The sequence below is a fragment of the Athene cunicularia genome (assembly GCF_003259725.1).
Source record: "Athene cunicularia isolate RWA chromosome 5 unlocalized genomic scaffold, athCun1 chr5_part1, whole genome shotgun sequence".
Lineage (NCBI taxonomy): Eukaryota > Metazoa > Chordata > Aves > Strigiformes > Strigidae > Athene > Athene cunicularia.
This window is the reverse complement of record NW_020799101.1, coordinates 16,206,998-16,225,568: the sequence shown is the minus strand read 5'-3', so window position 1 is coordinate 16,225,568 and position 18,571 is coordinate 16,206,998.

Sequence of the window (18,571 nt, the reverse complement as noted above, 5' to 3'; positions counted from 1 at the left end):
TTTGGGCAGGATTTTTATGGCTCACCACTTTTAAGTATCACATGAAGATGCTGGCCACAGTCCCTCCTGCACTATGATTAGGTTTCTCAGGATCACACTCTTCCCCATTTGCACACTTCTGTTTGCTATGTTACTCTCCCTGGGCAAACAGCCCAGATATATATATGTAAAGAAAGAAACATAAATCTATCCCAGTCAATGCTTCTTAAGTGGACATGTCATACTATGTTGTTTATAAATACTGTATCTTTATTAAGTTAGAACTCCAGTTCATGTTTATCATGAACATCAGTAAGAGCCAGAAAGCTTTAATCACATGTCCAGATGCAGTCATATGAAGGATCAGTTTATAACAAAGTTATCTCCATTGGCATTGCTTTAATTTGTGACATTGCCAGGACTCTCTTGTCCTTCCCAATTTTCACAAAGCCAAGAGAAGCATAATCAGCCCTTCATTGTGAAGTACTCTGACTGCATATACAAAACACCTACTGATACACGTTAGGGGGTTCTTTGCAAAAACTAAAACAAAATGACAAAGTACTTCCGTCTGACCATTAGTGCACAACAGAAAGACAGCTCATGCACATAACCGGTCCCTCTGCTATGGCAGCAATTTAGAGCTTTAGCTGAAGTCCCATGAAATGGACAGTTCAGGCTCTGATATGGCTCTCACAAGATATGAGTAACGCAAGGCCACTAGACCATTGAAGGGTTTATTGTACTGTTATTTGGGCTTCTTGGAGAAAATGTAGGAAAAACAGGCTGGAAGAATAGAAGTGTGACTTACCATAAGCCCTTGAGAGTTAGAAAGCAACACATCAGAGACCTCTCACAGGTTTCACAAGTGCTAACAAGTGAATTATTCTGACAGACAGGTCCAGAACAGTAAGCCCTGCCATGCTACCTCTGACGGTGATGGTGAGCTGGGTGGGGAAGGAAAAAATGCATGCAGGCAATTTACTTGAAGTTCATTTTCTCCCCTGCAAATACCTTCTTCCTGGTGCAACATACAAAATGCTGCCTTTTAAGTGCTCTTTTTTAACATGGAGACTTCAACTGCTGAGCCACTGTGAACAACAGCTGCTTCAGAGAGCTTCAAACCCTCTGAGAGACAATCCTGGGTGCAAGACCTGTCTGAGCTTCCATTAAGTCTGGCTAAAACGTGGAGCACATGCCCTGGGGTCCCAGTATAAAAACAGGAGCACCGTGGCATTCACTGTGATGGGAGTTAATTATGCACTCAAGACTTGTTCCACAACTATATGACTACAAGGGTCTTCAACCCAACCCAAATGCAAAATAGAAGTAGTCCAGTCGCCCAGAAAGCCACAAACCCATCACTACAGACAAGCAGAATATGATTTACTTCCTTCAGACAAGATTTGGTCTTCTGCTTATAATCCTGTGAACATGAAGGCTCTGGTGACACAGTCTGATCTAGCTGGGCCATCTCATGGGTATGGGTAGACCATCCCTGACTTTAGCAGGGCTCTGGATGGACCCAGATGTATGGAGCACCACCAGAGTGAACAAGGCAGCACCGCCGCCTCAGGGATCTGCATTGCAGGGCTGGGTCTGGCTGGCATGTAAATCTAAACACACCACTAAACAGATTTGTTTCCTGGTAATGGACACTGAGCAAGAGCTGAGACTTCTTTGTCCACCTTGGGACTCCACCAAATGCATTCATCCTCATCCTTAATTAGGATAGGCTGAAGATCCAAAGGGATACATTCATTAAAAACAAGGACTGGAATATAAGTGTTTCTATTTGAAATTAATCCTGTGATACATACCTAGTGAGCACTTATTTTGTAAACAACTAGTTATACTACCAAAACAGAAAAACTTTAAAATTGCCATAATGAAGCAGATCAACAACACTGGTCTGGAAAGGCCCGATTTCTGACTACAAACAGTAAAAGATGCCAACATAAGAAGTATAAAAAATAGAGTAACTCGTTGTTCATAGATTCACTGGATTGGAATTACACTGATAAATATCAGGAGTAACTTTCAAGATACTATAGCATAAAATATGTTTTTATATATGTCTGAATTAGTGGGAAATAATTAACAGAATACCTTGAATCATTACACTGTTTCAACAATTATGTTTTGGATCACACCATCAGATTAAGTAATGGACATAGAGACGAGAGTTATCTTTTAAGTGTTTTTGATAAAATCTTTTCAGATTCAGTGGGATTTCTGGTTTTATAAAGAAATCCTCTCTGCTTGCAGGTTACATGTCCAAGGCATTCATGGTGTAGACATCTGTGCTGTTGCTATTATGAGCCTCTTTAAAGTTGCCGATCTAAACTTCTGTTTGTGGCTATAAAGCCTCAAACTACAGCTAAAACATAGCTCAGCTGTTTGCACAGAAATATGCAGCAATTATAATGAAGTAAAATCTGTCCTGCAATCCTCCACCTACAGTCCCTGTATTTAACTGGTTGGGGAGAAATAAAAATAGAACAGCAGGTAAGGAGACATGTAGAAAAAGACACTTAGTTCTTAAAAGATGCTGTGATGCCCTTCACCATGCCAGCACTGACACAGATGTGGCTGGTTATCTGGCAATTTCTTCTCCTGAATAAATAATTTTGAGAATCTTTTTGACTTCTACATGACAAGACAAACATTTGGCTCTTCCCCTTTAGACATACGCCCTTAACCATTCTGCAACAACAGTAAGTTTAAACAGCATAGGACATAAACAAATAATATTTGAATGGACGCTGACAAGCCAAAATGCCCAAGGTCTAGTCCAATAGAAAGCTGTCTTTAAAACAGAAAAAGGAAACCCAAGTCATCCCTTTGTAACAATTTCAAAGTAAATGCTACACATACTTTAGGATGCAATGACATAACCTTGATATTGTCTTTAGAAGAAAAAAAAAATGTTTAAATTTCTGTCCAAGCTGAGGGGAAAAAACAAGCAGGAGAAACTATGAGAAGTACATTATATTTTTTAATTGGCACTAGATTTAACACAGTGTTTTGATGTTTAAACTAACGCCATTCAACTTCAGGCAAGTGGCATGATAGCCCGAGATGCCACCAGCTCTCCTAAAGCTGAGGATGGTCAGTGCTTGAACAACAGCTCACCAAGGAAAGACAGAGAAGGTGATGATGGTGAGTGGTAGCAGATCAACCCCATGCCTCGAGTCAGGTCCATGCTTGGATGCCAAAGAGTCTTTCTTACAATGAAGTGTTAATATGCTGGTGTAAGAGTTCATTTGACTGTGGAGCTACTGGGCATGATTTGAATGTAATTTCATCCATGCAATGGGATAGAAAGGCCAGACTTCTAATTCGCTAGAGAAATTAGGCACTGACCTTGTTAAAACTGCATGCCAAAACATGCAGTCTGTACTTTGCCTTACCTCTCCCTGCCAGGGTTTCCCATGTCTGGAGCAGGTAAGTCTTCCTCCCATTGGTGACAAATACTGTCACGTATGAGAGTGCCGTTACAAAGACCATCCCCACCAGAAAACACATTTCCAGCATGATCTTTGGTTTGTTATACCTGGTTCTGAACCTTTATTTTTTGGTTCACATTTATAACACTCAGGCCTATTTAATTTCACTTTTATATATAATAAGATCACTTTGTGGTTTTACAGGGCTTTGTCTAAGGTTCTCCAGGCAATTTAATCGTTCCAAATGTCACTCTAATCTACAAAGAGCTCCACTGAAATTAACATGTCTACAGGCAGAATGAAATCCTGTTGAGTATGGTGACAAGTTATGGAAGAGCTAAAAGTAATGAACAGTTACAGCACCTTACTTTTGTCAGAAAGAATAGATACATTTAAAAAGTTTCCTTCTATTTGTAAAATTTCCATGTGTTTGAAAGGTATGTCAAATGACAGCAAACAGGTTGAATGCTGCTGTAACTAAAAAAAAAAAAATATTATTCTCTGTAGATAAGTGCAAAGGTTCTAAGAATTATGCTTTATACATAAATGGATAAACACAAATACAGAGAAACACTTTCAAGACTGACTATAGCACCTGCTTTTGATTGTCCATCAGAGATGCCTAAGCCCCCAAAGTGAGGATACATACATACTCTCACTGCTAGAGTTAACTTTTATGAGTTAAGCATCTGCATTGCCTCTTGAGCCATGGGCTTTGGGACCTGTTACCTCAAAGGAAGCTGAGGTACAGTGACAACTACAGTTACTGCTTACAAAGCTTATAAAATCTACATCTTAAGGATCCAAACAGTAAGACAAACAAAATCAGAGAGTGCTGGGAATTTATGACTAAGTGATTCACCCAAAGGTAAAAACTAGGGCAAAGACCAGGAACCAAAGGGGCTGGTATCGTTGAGCTTATTTCTTCCAGGCTGTCACCACATTAATTTTTTTTGCCTTATTTCTGACAACACAACAAAATATTCCTGAGTAGCCCTCCAAACAGGTTTAAAGGCCATGTAACCCTCAGCAGAGCAAGCCTGAGACTCAGGAAAGTATTTAAATCAACTGAAATTAAGGAACATACATCTATGGACTTCTGTGGGTTCTGGATCAAATCCTCAATGAGTAGCAAAATGACAAGTAGCAGGACTTTGGGCTCCTTGTCTAGTCCTCCGATAGGAAAATTGTAGAGTTCTACCATCTCAGCCCATGTACTCTATTACAAATATATGAAATGAACATTCAAATCAATCATCTTTAAATGGTGATAACAGCACTTGCTTGCCAGAGATGGACAAAACATCTGACTGCACAAGTATTCATCTCCACATATTTCATTGCAAGGAATGTTAAGGAATGATACATACTACTAAATATACATTCAGACTATTGCAAAGCACAGAACCAAAATATCATCTAAAAGAGAATAATTCCTGCTGAGGATGTTGCCACTTTCTAGTCAGTGCAGTTCACCACATAAGGGAGTATATTTTCGATGATCCTAAATCAAGCTTCCAGTAGGGAAGATTTTAAAATATTCTTGTGTTGTAACAAAATGTTCCCGCTGGTGTTGTAATGAAAGAAAGAAATAAAAAAAAAATCTCCTGGCAGGAAATTAATTATTGAGTATTCCACTGCTTGATGATGTGCTCCCACATTCTGCGCAGACTTTCCATTTTTCTCTTTCAGTATGCGGAGAAATTCACTATGGAGAACATACAAACAGAACAAAGAGCACAAGGCTATCAGTTTATTAAATGCATTTAGAAACTGAGCAGACCTGGAGTGAGGAACTTGGTTTGTGCATCACCACATCTGGTGCTTAGTCCATCCTTACATTCCTCTCTCCTCCATCAGATGGTCACTTTTGCTTCTCTGAAATTACCTCTGTTGAGAACAGAAGCAATGAACTGGGCTTTTAACATCACTTACCTGCAACAGCTTTGAACTATCAATTCCTTCATTGAAAAAAAAAATGGAAAATCTCAGATCTTGGTGGAAAGGGAAAATAAAAGCCCACCATCATATGCTTATGTCTAAATATCCAGATGTAATTCCATTTTTAAAATCACCCTTTTTTTTTCCCTATGTCCAGTCTGTTTAGCAACTTTCACCTCGGCTGTCAGTTTTAGTCTCCCTGTAAAAAAGCTGAAAACCTCATGCATGCCATAATTTCACCCATCAGTTACATGACAGAATATGTAGTTTCTAGGACTCCTTCTGTACCCAGCATGTGTACTAAAACAACTCCTGAATTCAGTGGGATCACACCACAGCAAAAGCATCCCCATGAGAGCAGACACTTCCCAGTAACCGGCACCCTGGATCCTTTCTAGATGTGGAACTACCAAACTGGAGAGGGAAGATGCAACAGACTGAAACAGCATATGCTATCTTCAAATAGTATTTTACGTCAGCAGTGCTCTATAGCTTAGCTAAGATATAATGAAGAACTTTCCAAGAGAAATGAATAATTTTAGCTTTTAAAAAAGGAGGCAGAAAGGGTATGGAAAACTGCTACAGCAGATGGCTGTATGATGCCTGTAGAAAGTTTAATACCAGCTAGGCTGCTCAGGTGCTAGTGGTACCATTTCTCATGGTCATCACCACTTGGGCTCATCTCCTTGGGCATTTCTGTTGACTGCTGGGCAGGATGGCTTGGTCACAGCATGACAGTAATGTCTCCATCTGCCTTCCAGACCTGAAAGGCCTCACATTTGGCTGGCTACGTGAATCAGCAGAAGTCTCCATCTCTGGATGCAGACATGCCAGTGTTTTCATGTGTTGTTCATATCTGCAAATATTTAGCTGCTGCCTCCCATCCTCTCCTTACAACATACTCCCTCTTGGGTCTATATTCATATCATGGGATCCTCCAAGGCCGGGAAGCACCTTTACATATGTAAAATGTCCCACTGAAAGGGAGCACTCTGGAGTAAGACAAACCATCAACTTCATAGCACCTACCCTAAACTTAGCAGGTCTTGCAAGACAGCGTTGCAGGAGCAGGAGATGCAGCAGCAGATGGGGACCCTCACCACCCAAGGTTCTCTGTGTGACCCTGAGCAGCAAGGCCCTGCAGAAGCTCTGCCGATGCTGCTGGAAACTCTGCATCATTCTCAGCTGGTTTTCAAGCCTAGAGTCATGACTTTCTAACACATCAAAACTGTTATGGATTCTGCAACTGATAGACAATGATAATAGTGGTGATTCAGATCGCATTGTTTTGAGAGAATTAATTTTGAATTCTAAAGCAGGAGCAAGTTTAATTACTACATATGAACATAGAGCATATGCTGCCATTTTACAAAAAACTATCCTGGAAAGAATCACCATGCTTTGCCACTGAGCTCCTGAGTGACAAAAAAATCACACTCTCCCAAGTATCAGACTCACCATCTGTAAAATGTTTTTCATCTCTAGAAGACAATGTGAGAACTATGTGTTACAAACTCTATATACTGTAAGTGATAGATACTATCACTTGCTTTGGAGCATCACCTTAGAACAAATGCCTTTTCTTCCCTATAAGAGCCCACATGGGGCATAGAACTTCTTAAAACCCTATTTAGTAGTGCAAGCAAGATGACAATTAATATCCCTCTCAAAATACTTCTTGTATGGCAAGAAGGGAACAGGAGGTTTTTTTCATGAAGTTATTCAAAGGAATTTGCCCTGTAGGATGACATTCTCCTCCAGGACTACAGGAATTTTAGAGAAGGCTGTGTGTATGTGTGTAAATGCATCTTAAGTGCCAGAAAGTTTAACTCCTTCTTACACAAAGGACTGAGAGGCTAAGCCAAAAACATATTACTCTTTTTAAGAACGGATTTCTTTTATATTCCTTCTCAAAAAGTGCCCGTGAATTAAGGTTTAAACCTGGATTAATTACTACAGTTTTGAGCAACAAGAGATCAGAGGCAGGCCATCCATGCTAACACACAGAACTCAAAGAGGCAGAGCCAGGAGTCAGAAATGTGGAATTACACTGTAATGAGAGACTGTCAAAACCCAAGGGGAGTTCAACCTAGAATCAACAGCCCTGGCTGTGCTCAAAATCTGAGTCTTGGAGGTTATGATGATGCAGGTCAAAATGTTGTGGGGTGACCCCATCAGCAGCTAACTGCATTAATACAACACCAGAGCTGAAAGAACGGCTAATTTGAGACTTCTGATAAATTTTACATCTTCTATAATCAAGACAAACCAAAACTAATTTCCAGCAACTGCACTGCCTCTGCCAGTAGACAGTGCCTTAACATCATTATGCATAAACAGGAAGAGATAATGACCTATAATTCAAGTCTATTATTTTTATGGAACATGAAGATACATTGCAGTATAACGTGAGCTGTGATTAAGACTCGTATGTTACATTAAACAGACTGTTCTCCCATAAACCACTGCTGCTTTTTCTTCTTCGATTGATTCTTCCTATCCTTCGCCAACTACACAGAGTCAGCTGGTAAGGGGCAAATGTAACTTTGGAAGAACTACATTGATACCGAACTACACTGAAACCTAGACATTTGCATCCTTTCCGCCAGCACTGCCTGTGGCGGGAGAGCACTCATAGATGATTTACCCAAAAGCTCTGCTCATGTTTATTCAACAGCACCTTATGAGAAGGTACATTACACTGAGCACTCGGAGCCATCGGCTTCCCTCCAGACGGCGCGGATGCGGACCCAGCGCCGTTCCCTGACCGCGGCCGAGCGCTTCTTACACCCCCAGGGCGGAGGCGCAGGGCGGGCGCTGCCCCCCGGCTTGTGGGGCGCCTTTGCCAGGCTCCGCGGTGCACAAAAGGCAAAGCCCCGTTACCCGCGTAGGCAGGGGAGCCCCGGCGCCCTGGTCCCCCCGAGGGGGAGCGAGGTGAGCCGGCGCCCCCAGTCCCCTCCCCGACGGCCCTCCGGAGGAGGCTGGTGGGAGCAGCGGAAGGCAAAGGCATCTAACAGGCAAATCCTTCATCATCTCTATAACACACACCAGGCAACTAAACCAAAATCCAGAGTTTACATATCAAGGCTCAAAAGTTTTGCACAAATATAAGGACAGATGAATACCATGGCAAAGAGTTTTTAAACCTGAGAGCAAGGAGCAGAATAAACAGATTGTGAATAGGAAAATACACCTGAACTCAGCCAGATTTGCACAAATCACAATGCTGGGCTTTGACTTCATTTTGCGCTGAGAGGACCTGTTTTTTTCCAGGAGTTATCTGAGTGGGCTGAATGCATCAGTGCCGCGTTTAGAGGTGGAGCTGCAAACTGAGCCAGTGTGGCTGTGGGAAAAGCAGATGAATGACTTCACAACATCGGCTTTCGAAATACTGTCCACAAGGGACGGCCGGGGGTCCCTACTCCACGCTGCTGCTTGAAGCAGGACTAGTGCCAATGCCAGATGGGGACAGCTGAGCTTTCCCTCGTCATGTGTGGATACCCTCCAGGAGCTGGGGTTTCATGAGCTCTCTTAGATAGCCTGTCCTAGTCTGCACTGGCCTGCTTGCGAGACCTCCCAGTGGCTACTTGCTGTGGTCACTATGCCAGCTGAAGAAAGGGAGTTGGTATGGCATGCAGGTGAATGAATGAGAAGAAGTGGAACAGTCTACAACTTTCAGTAGCAGAATCATAAAATCATAGAATCACAGGTTGGAAAAGACCTTTAAGATCATCGAGTCCAACCATTAACCTAGCGATGACAAGTCCATAACTAAACCATGTCCCTAAGTGTCACATAATGGTGTAGCCTGTTGCAATGCTTGAACCCTTCAGTGAAGAAATGTTTCCTAATATCCAATCTAAGGCTCCCCTGGTGCAATTTGAAGCCATTTCCTCTCATCCTATCACTTGCTACTTGGGAGGAGAGACCAACACCCACCTCACTACAACCTCCTTTCAGGTAGTTGTAGAGAGTGATAAGGTCTCCTCTCAGCCTCCTTTTCTCCAGTCCAAACAACCCCAGTTCCCTCAGGCACTTCTTAAAAGACTTGTGCTCTAGACCCTTCACCAGCTTTATTGTCCTTCTCTGGACACACTTCAGCACCTCAATGTCTGCCTTACAGTGAGGGGCCCAAAACAACCCAGCATTCAAGGTGAAGACTCACCAATGCCAAGTACAGGGAGATGATCACTTCCCCAGTCCTGCTGGCCACACCATTCCTGACACAAAAGGAGCAAAGATCAGAGGAAGCAATGCAGTAAATCCCCGCTGCCAGACCCACCTGATGTGTGATGTTACAGCTGTGATTCATTGCTCTCTGCACGTTTTTCTGGGGCTAATTACTGCCTTCATGCTGCTATTTGCCCCTGTGTGAGAGCTGCCCAGCTCCACTATCACCAGGGTGGCTGAGGGTGCAGGCCTGGTGCCTCGGACATCTTGAGGCCTGCTGGGTAGCTGCATTTGACCTGCGCAGTCTGGGTTTCAGGGTCAGGTTGGGTTTAAGATGTTGTAAATGTTTAACATTGTGGGCACAGGGAAGTTAAAACCTCCACTTAGGGAGAGGAGAAAGGCATTAAACCTTTCTCACCTGAGAAAGCATTTGCTCTGTGCAGCCCCATCCTCTGAAGGCAAAACAACAGTGGCCCGTGTGGTCCAGCAGGCAGCACGAGCTGGGACTGCCTGCTCTTCCTGCACCAAGGGGAGGTGAGAGCATCACTGCAGCCTCCCCTCACCGGCCTGTGAGTCAGGCAGGGCCTCAACCTTGGCCTGGGGTCCAGGCCCATCTGGCGGGCTTGGCAACCCCAGTTTCTAGCTCAGCACATCAATACAAGCTGCACTGACCTCATCTTACATTAATATACTGGGTCATGAGTTACTGTGAATGAAAACTCTGGTCCAGTTTCACTTGGCAGGTGTGTAGCTCTGTCAAGGGAGACAGCAGCCGTGTCACCTGTGTTTGCCCATCTGAGACTTTCAGATAGCTCTTCAGCACCTTCCCCAAACCAACTCTGCAGTTAGCAGAAGCTCTTATAGGTAGAGCCTACACTGAGATGGTTGTAAAAAAAATTGCAATATATGCAGAACTGAGTACTCCAAAATGAAAAGCTAAGCCTCTGAAATTGTAAGGACACTAAAAAATTGTGAGATCAAAAGAGGCATCCTTTATAAACATTTTTCTTCAAGTTTTTACTTTCTTCCATGCAACCATGTGGTCTATGAATCAGCTCAAGAAGAAAGTATGAAATCTGAGATGCTCACATAAAGTCAGAACACCATACGTTATGTTGTTTGTCATAAAATCTGTAAATGCTCGTGAGAAATTATCTGTAAAAATATTATATGCCTTCTAAGAAGTAACTGATTATATACAGTGAGGAGTAAAGAACTTTTCTTAAACAAAAAGTTATTTTGATTTTATTATTAAAATTCACTTGCCTTTTGATGTTTAAGGACAATTCTATAACCAAAAAAGCAGGTTACATTTAATTAAGTCCCTTGGCTCAGACTTGTTACTTAGGGCAACACTGTAAACACTTGTCAGAGACTCTGAACTGTAATAACAGGTTTATTAAAAAAAGATTTCGGTCACATATGAGAAGGCAGGGAGTCTAATAGGAAGATCATGGGGAATTTACCACTGTTCCACATCACCTTCATCTTTTTTCTTTTTAGTGTTTGAAGAATAAAGATGTTAAAAAGCTTTTAGTTTACCATCCTTTGCATATCCTACCTCTGAATGATTTAATGAGTTGAATTCTCAGTTTGAGAAGCAAATTTATACTTGAAGATTGTCTGATAGTAGCAACAAAACCCCTCAAATCCTACAGCTAGGCTTTGTGCTTGTCCAGATGGAGGGTGCTTTGTGGCTTCTGCTAAAATGTCAAGGGAAGGTGGCTGACACAAAGGAAGCTATTTGTGGAATTAAGGTAGATATTTATGCCATTGTAGCTAAATTGCTTTGGCTTTATAAACAGTTCCCCACATGAACAGTCATTCCAGGAATGGATTATTTTCTGGCTTTGTTTAAACCAGTTCCAGACCAACACTAACCAAAAAAAGATGTCTATCTTGCAATAGGTATGTCCGTGTGAGGACTTTGTATATATTCAACACAAACCTCAGAGAAGTGTAACTTCCTATCCAGGCATGCCTTAGCCATCCCTGGCTGCTCTGGCCAAAGAGCTACATAAATAACTCCACACTGATCCTTGCTGGACCTCCCTCTGCCCACATTCCCAAAACGTCCTTGCTGAACACAGTAGGTCTGCAAGGTGCTCTTCTGCCCACAACAAAGAGTGTTTCTGGAAAGGTGGTGGGCATTGGGGCCTGCCCCTACACTACTGCTGTAGCCCTCGAGTCTTTGCACACTCTTCTGTCTTGTTAAAGGGGGTACAGAGAAGGTGAGGATGTTGCTCAATTTTTAATTTGTTTAGTTCTTCTGAAGTCTTCCTGGGAGACGACTGAAAACAGAGGCTTTCTTACACTGTAGCTGAATGGAGAAAAGGGAAGAAAGTAGAAGTGTGTAATACAGGAAGTCTTATTTAACTCTCATATTTTACAGATACACTACAAACTGACCTGAATGTTGACTCCATTTCAAGGCAATAATCATGCCACTGTAGGTCTCATCAACACTTCATTTTCCTTGTTCAGCCCATATCTGAAACACCAAGGAGTGCCAACCATGAGAAAAGACTCATTATCTGTGCCAGATGAATAGCTAAGTGAAGATTTCATTTCTATTGCCTTGTCCAACAGCAGCCACCCCCCCTTAGTCTGGCTCCTCTGCCCACACACATGTAAACAATGGGAGGGGTACCATGTAAAATAGACTTTCAATGCAAAACACCAGAAAATTCATGAGAAAAAAAGACAGTCTAATTCAACCAAGTAAACAGGAGCCACTCAAGAAAAGGTGCAAAAGGAATGAGAGATACTGTAATAAAAAGATTAAGCAGCTGGAGGAAGTGATGTCATGTGCAAAAAACCCCAAACTATGAAATAGTGCTTTATGACTTTTCCTTTAGAGGTAAGGGAAACTACACTAAAATGCGTGTTCTACTTCTCCAAACAAAGTTCAGTAGCGAGCAGTGAATTAATTTATAAAATTTATATAATCAATAAAATGAATATCAGCTTAGAAACAGGAGCGTTGTGCCCCACTAAGCCAGTCCTTCCCTTGGTCCCTTTCACATGCTAACAGAGGAAGACATGTGGTGTGTGTTGGCCCTGCCTCAGTGTGCCACTGAGCATAAGTACAAACTCTAGGTGTCGATCAGCCTCCCTTCTTTTACTCTGTTGTGCCTCCTTCCTTGACTCCCAGAAGTCCACCAAGTAGACCACACGGTGAGTCACACTGAATCACAACTGTTGCCATGTAATGGCAATAAGTAGACTATGGGACTTGCTAGAATGTCTCTATGTACTCTAAGTTTCATCACACAATCTCTGAATGATGCCAGGATTTACAGTGGCTTCTAACTTGAATAAATGCAGCTGAATTTCTTTTATTTGCTTGCTACCAAGGTGAAGTTTGTTTATACCAACTTAGTAGCAAAATGCACTTTCCAGTGAACAGTGGCATTTTCAAGACTGGGTGTTTTGGTGTGGTGGTGTCACAGGAGGGACAGCTTCCACGTGCAAGACGTGCAGGTGAGGTCCTTCCGATTGTTCACTGGGGCAGATGCTGTGGTGGGAGCAGGGATGTGCGAACCACTCCCAGTCCTTCCTCTGTTGTTGTGTTTTCATTTGCTTTTAAGGTGTGATTTATTGAGAACATGCATACTTTATTTGACAGAGGCAATGGAAAAGGTCCTTCCCTGGCCTGCAGGCTGGTTTTCTTACATTCAGTTTGGTTTTCTGCCATTCTTTCATGCTGTCTGAAGGTTGGAAGAAAAGGAGAGTAGTTATGTAAAACTCATTTGAATATTATGTACTTGTGTAGCTGATTTGTTTATGTTGCCATGGGCCTTTCATTCAAAATCACCCCCTTTACTAGGGCAAAATCCTTCCTTGATTCAGAGAGGATTTGACACACTGAAAATGTAATTTAGTTTTTGGAAACTTGTTAGTTATTTTCCCCTGTTTTTCCCCTTCCTATTTTTCCTCTGTTTCTGATGGATGCAGGATGCAGTCAGTCTCATCCATGTGACAGTGTTGTGTAATTCTGCCCCTTTGAGCCTGACTTGCTGTCAGTCATCTGTGACCAACTGAATTCAGGATTCCCTTCTGTATGCTCCAGCATGCTGTGAAGATTTGTTGCCTCAGTAGACAGTGAACAAAGGTTGCAATATGTAGCAGTAAGGGGATAATTTTTCCAGCTATAGATGTTGTTTAGCACCCTAAAGGCCAGGAAAAAGACCCATGAAGTAAGACTTTCATATCAAGAGCATCTTAATGTCTCCTAGAAGTTTCCGACTCCTCACAACCCACTCTGATGACATGAGTTTCATCCTATCTGATCTCTATGCAAAGGTAGAGATGCCAGTCTGGTGCAAGGAGCAGCTTAAATAATGACTCAAGAAATGGAGAAGCCTGTGCAGTGTAGGGGCTTACTTCATGGATGGAGAGAGTGATTTAGTATGGTAGATATTTCTGTAGATGATGATGCTTGATGGTAAGATCCCGTAGAGCTACGTAAGCTGGTGAAGTTGTTCACGAAGAAGCAATCCAGCCACAACTGAACATTGCTCAGGGCAGGCCAACTCACTCTTCTGCACCATGTTCAGCTTCAGGTGACCCTTCTGCCTGAATATCTTGATTAGAGAAACTTGGGGTACTTTTGCTGTATACCCAATAGATGTTTGTCAAGGCTTCTGCAATAAATTCACTGGCAAGGATTATTTCTTCACATAACTACAAATATTTAACACAGTGTAGATTAGAAGTCAGCTGTCTCCAACACCAACTAGAAGTGAATGCTTCAAGTAGAAAATGAAGATTGCATGGTCTGTCATTTACCCCAAGAAAGCTAGGATTGGAATCAGGGCAGCAGGTAGCTATTACACTGTTTAAGCACTGCAGTTGCAGATGCTATAAAAATTATAACATTGCTGGCTTTTATACACAGCTTTCCATCTGCAGATCTCAAATCTCTTGTATATTGCAATTTTCTGTAATTTCCTGGCTTAACCTGCTTGAAAGAAAATCTACAAGCCCTGAAATAATATTTTATATTATAGAAAACAACCTGCCTATTTTTGCAATACAATGTTTGTGGAAGAATGAGTTATGTGTGATCTATTCTGCATACTTCATCATTGTAACAAAATGGATTATTTTCTTATAAGCAAGCAAGCAAGAAGGCTCCTTTTGAACTGTTTGACTGTTTTCACAGCACTGGAGATGTCAAATATTCTCCAAATGCAACATTCAGCTAAACTGCCTGTCGATGCAGCTCCCTTTAGAAGTAATTCAACCTTTCTCTTATTTGTTTGTTTCTATTTGAAGAAGTGGTTTCAATTTTACATCCAATGTCAAATCAGCTTGACTGTGAAAGAGACGTGGGAAGAGATTCTTTCCCTGGCCTTCCCAAACAACCTTATCTTTACAAGTTACAGAAATATATAAATGTTTCAAATGGAGGGGCATTTCCCCATAGCTCATAAATAAACTGATCATTTTTTGAGGTAAAAAGTGGATGACTCTGATGCATAACCTGCCAGGCCTCCAGAGGCTTTTGCAGTATGAGATGCACTAATGGTTCCAAGCTCTTTAAGAGCAGGCATTTTCAAACCTTACTTGTATTTCACTGAATATTTAATGTCACAGTTCTGCCAGAAGTCTCTGAAAATAGGAAGAATTAAAGCCCGGCAGTCATTCCTTAGCAGGAGGAAGTTGATGATTTCGAAAGGTTCTCTTTACCATGTTTCAAAGAGTGACCTTGAAGAGCGCTACCAATGTCAGACATGTCCTGGTGGTTGCTGTAGATAGCAGCTTAGAAGTCATGGTTGGTGGTACTTCACCTGACCACAGTTGACTGCAAGCATCTATCAGGATTTATCAACCTCTAAGCAATATGTCATTGAAGACTCATCACTTTAAAAGGCATGTTAGAGAACACACAGCTTAAGCAAATTTTGACATCCCTGCTTTGCTGAGGTCAACAGGGCCCTTGGTGTTGGGGTTGAGAGCAGCACGCCAGTAAGAACGTGTTTTAGTGAGAGGTGCCTGCCTGCTCCCTATCACTGTGCATTTGGTAAAAGGGGATGAAAACAGATGAGAATCAAGCTCTGGCTTTCAAACATGTCATTTAAACAGAAAAATCTGGAGAGAAAACAAATAGTGATATCTGTGGGGTGTGGGGCCCCCCAGAAAACTTCCTGCGCTCTGTTTGTACGTATTCGTGTATGCATGAGCAGAGAAATACAGGCTGAAGTAATAACTTGCCAATGGTTCAACATGAGGATTTCATTAAAGTTGCCTCTACCCATTTCTAACCTCCCCCTGCATTGCCCAGTCATGCCTGGATCACAGATATGAGTGTTGAGGGGCTAAGAAATTGATGGGTTTGTATGCATTTAAGCATTGTTTTCCCTGGTTTAACAACTTTGCAAAAATGAACAGCAGTTAAGGAGGAAGGCAAGAGTATGAGGCATCATCACTTGGCAAATATTCTTAAGTCATCTTTGATGAAAATGTTTGTACTTTGCTTCTGAGAAAGGCTTAGGAATATATCCATTTATGTTGTAACTCCCTTGACTTGAATCGGCAGCCAATATCATAGTAAAAAATTCAACTGGTGTAATTTGAAAAGAAAGTTTGGGGATGAAAAACATTCTGTAATTCTCCCCTTAGAAGAACTGGTAAAAATAGAAAAGACATTTCGTGCAATCTCCTACTTGCCAAAGCCAACACAGTAGAAAGCGATGGGTTTGAATGGAAGTCCCAACAGCAATAATTGTTTCCAAGACTCTAGAACTACCGACGTAAAGATCTGCCAAATCTCCTAGCTTTGGTAAGATCTGGTAAGACTGCCCAATTGCCCAGAGCTTGAACAATCAAATATTTTCCTTGTTATATCTCATGTGTTTTTATACAGGTCAATGGCTTATCCCATTTGATTCAAACAAACTTTTATGGGAGCTTTTTGAGATCCTAGGATAAGGTGAAAGTGTGATCACATGTCATCACACTGGACAGTTCTGCCTTTTGTATTCAGTGATTTTTGCCTGCTTTTACACATCTTGTTGCATTTTATTGCACAGTTGATTAAAAAAATATGTATTTGTCCAAGAGATCTTTCTTATGATGATTGGTGAAATACTATTGAAGTGTTTTTCATGAAGAGGCAAAGTGTTTAGGGCTCTTCACACACATAGTTAATTTTCTTCTTAAGAAGAAAACACCAGGCATCAAGGGGGTTTTAAATGCATTGGGGATGAGAAAGACAAAACCCGATGGCCAGGAGCTGAAGCCAAGACAAATCCAAATGAGGAGATTTTAATAGTGAGTCAGTCATCCAGAGAGATGACAATTTGCCAACTCTTACTGTCTTCAGAAAGAGAGCATGCCTTTCTAGAAGATGTGCTATACTCACAGTACAGTTTATTCAAAAGTGGGTTAATTGTGCAAAGTGTAATGGCCTGTAATATAAAAGCCATATCAGAGGATCTGTCTAATGGTCCTTTGCCTTTAGTTTTGTGAGATTCATCTTAAAAGGGTATTGTTTTTCTTTTCATTTTTCCAGCTCTTACACAGACTAGGTCAAAGCGTTTTAATTCCATTCCTTACAGATTTCTACCTTGGAAAATGAAGCCATTGAGTAAAGCAAAAGTAGTAACAGCAACTGCAAAGTGATAACAGTTTGCAGTTAGTGCTCAGCCAGTGGGAACTAATTCACTCATTCACAAAGCTACAAAGCTGCTGTCAGACGGCATTTTTTTGTCACTATCAGATTGCGATTAGATCCGTTGACAAAGGTGAGTGGTTTGATAGTCATAATTTAATCCTTTGCTATAAATTCAGCAAGACAACCACTAAAATACATTCTGTTTTTTATGAGGTTATCCTGCATTTATAGACAAAACAATTGCCACAACATTTGAAAACACATGTTGCTGGATATTTGTTATAGTACAGTTCATACCTGTGTATGTATGTAGCCTGTATGGCCTTTCTGCCATGGGTATATATAAAATTTTCTATGTATGAACATATACATACACACATATATGGAATTAATGAATATGGGAGTAAACAGAAGAGTAGTGTTGTAGGAAGATCCATATATGAACGTCTGTGTTCATTCAGCACCATCTCTACCAGTCGTACACATCAACGCACAAGGAGCTGCTGCCTTGTGCTCCTCTCATGCAACTTCACAAAGACTCATAACATTCACATGGTACCTGCAGAGAGAGGCTTAAATAATCAGGGGGTGCCCTACTACTGGGTGACACTTTTCGAGTGCTCCCTTTCCCTGTTTAGGTATGTTCTGAGGGTTAAAATACAAATAGCTACACACCTACTTGAAGTTATCTTCATTGTTCACTGAATTCAGAGCACCTGAATTTGTTAAATCTGGACCTTAGTTTGGCTTTGACTCTGGTTTAGGGCGTACACGATCATATGTGTTGCTAAATTTCTCTGAATTCATATTATCTTATTTACAGGACTGGATGCTGTTTGCTTACCATGCCCTACTTCTCCCAGCTCTTGTGAGCTGCTACACTCACGTGTTTTCACATGGAGGAAGTTTCAGGAAAGCCGTGTAGTTTTATGATTACCTTTGTAAACAGAAAGCAATGGCTGCATTTTGCCTGGTAAAAGTGAAGCAACAGTGATCAGAGTTTTATTAATGCGTATTTTAAGGTAGGGTATCAGATACAGCCATGTTCAACTCTTTTTTATCCTCTTTTAGAGCAACACAGTTGGCACTGCACCTGCTTAACACCTCTACCCTCACCAGAAACGGTTCAAAAGGTCCTAACCTAAGGCCATCAGTGCAGGGAAGTGGTGTAACCTCCCCAGATTATGGAAGGGGTTGCAAACCCAGTACCAGAAATCCTCATTGTTTTCCTCTCACTGCTGTTGCAAATGATAGTCACTTAGAAATCAGTTTTCCTGCCAGGAAGAGAATTTGCGGGGTGGGGATGTGTGAAGTGTGTTTTTGGCTTTGGCAGCAGTGAAGGAAACCTAAGAAAACGTGCTTCAGTTGTATCCTAAAGATGAAAGGGCCAAAAGGGGGCTGGGGGTGGGGG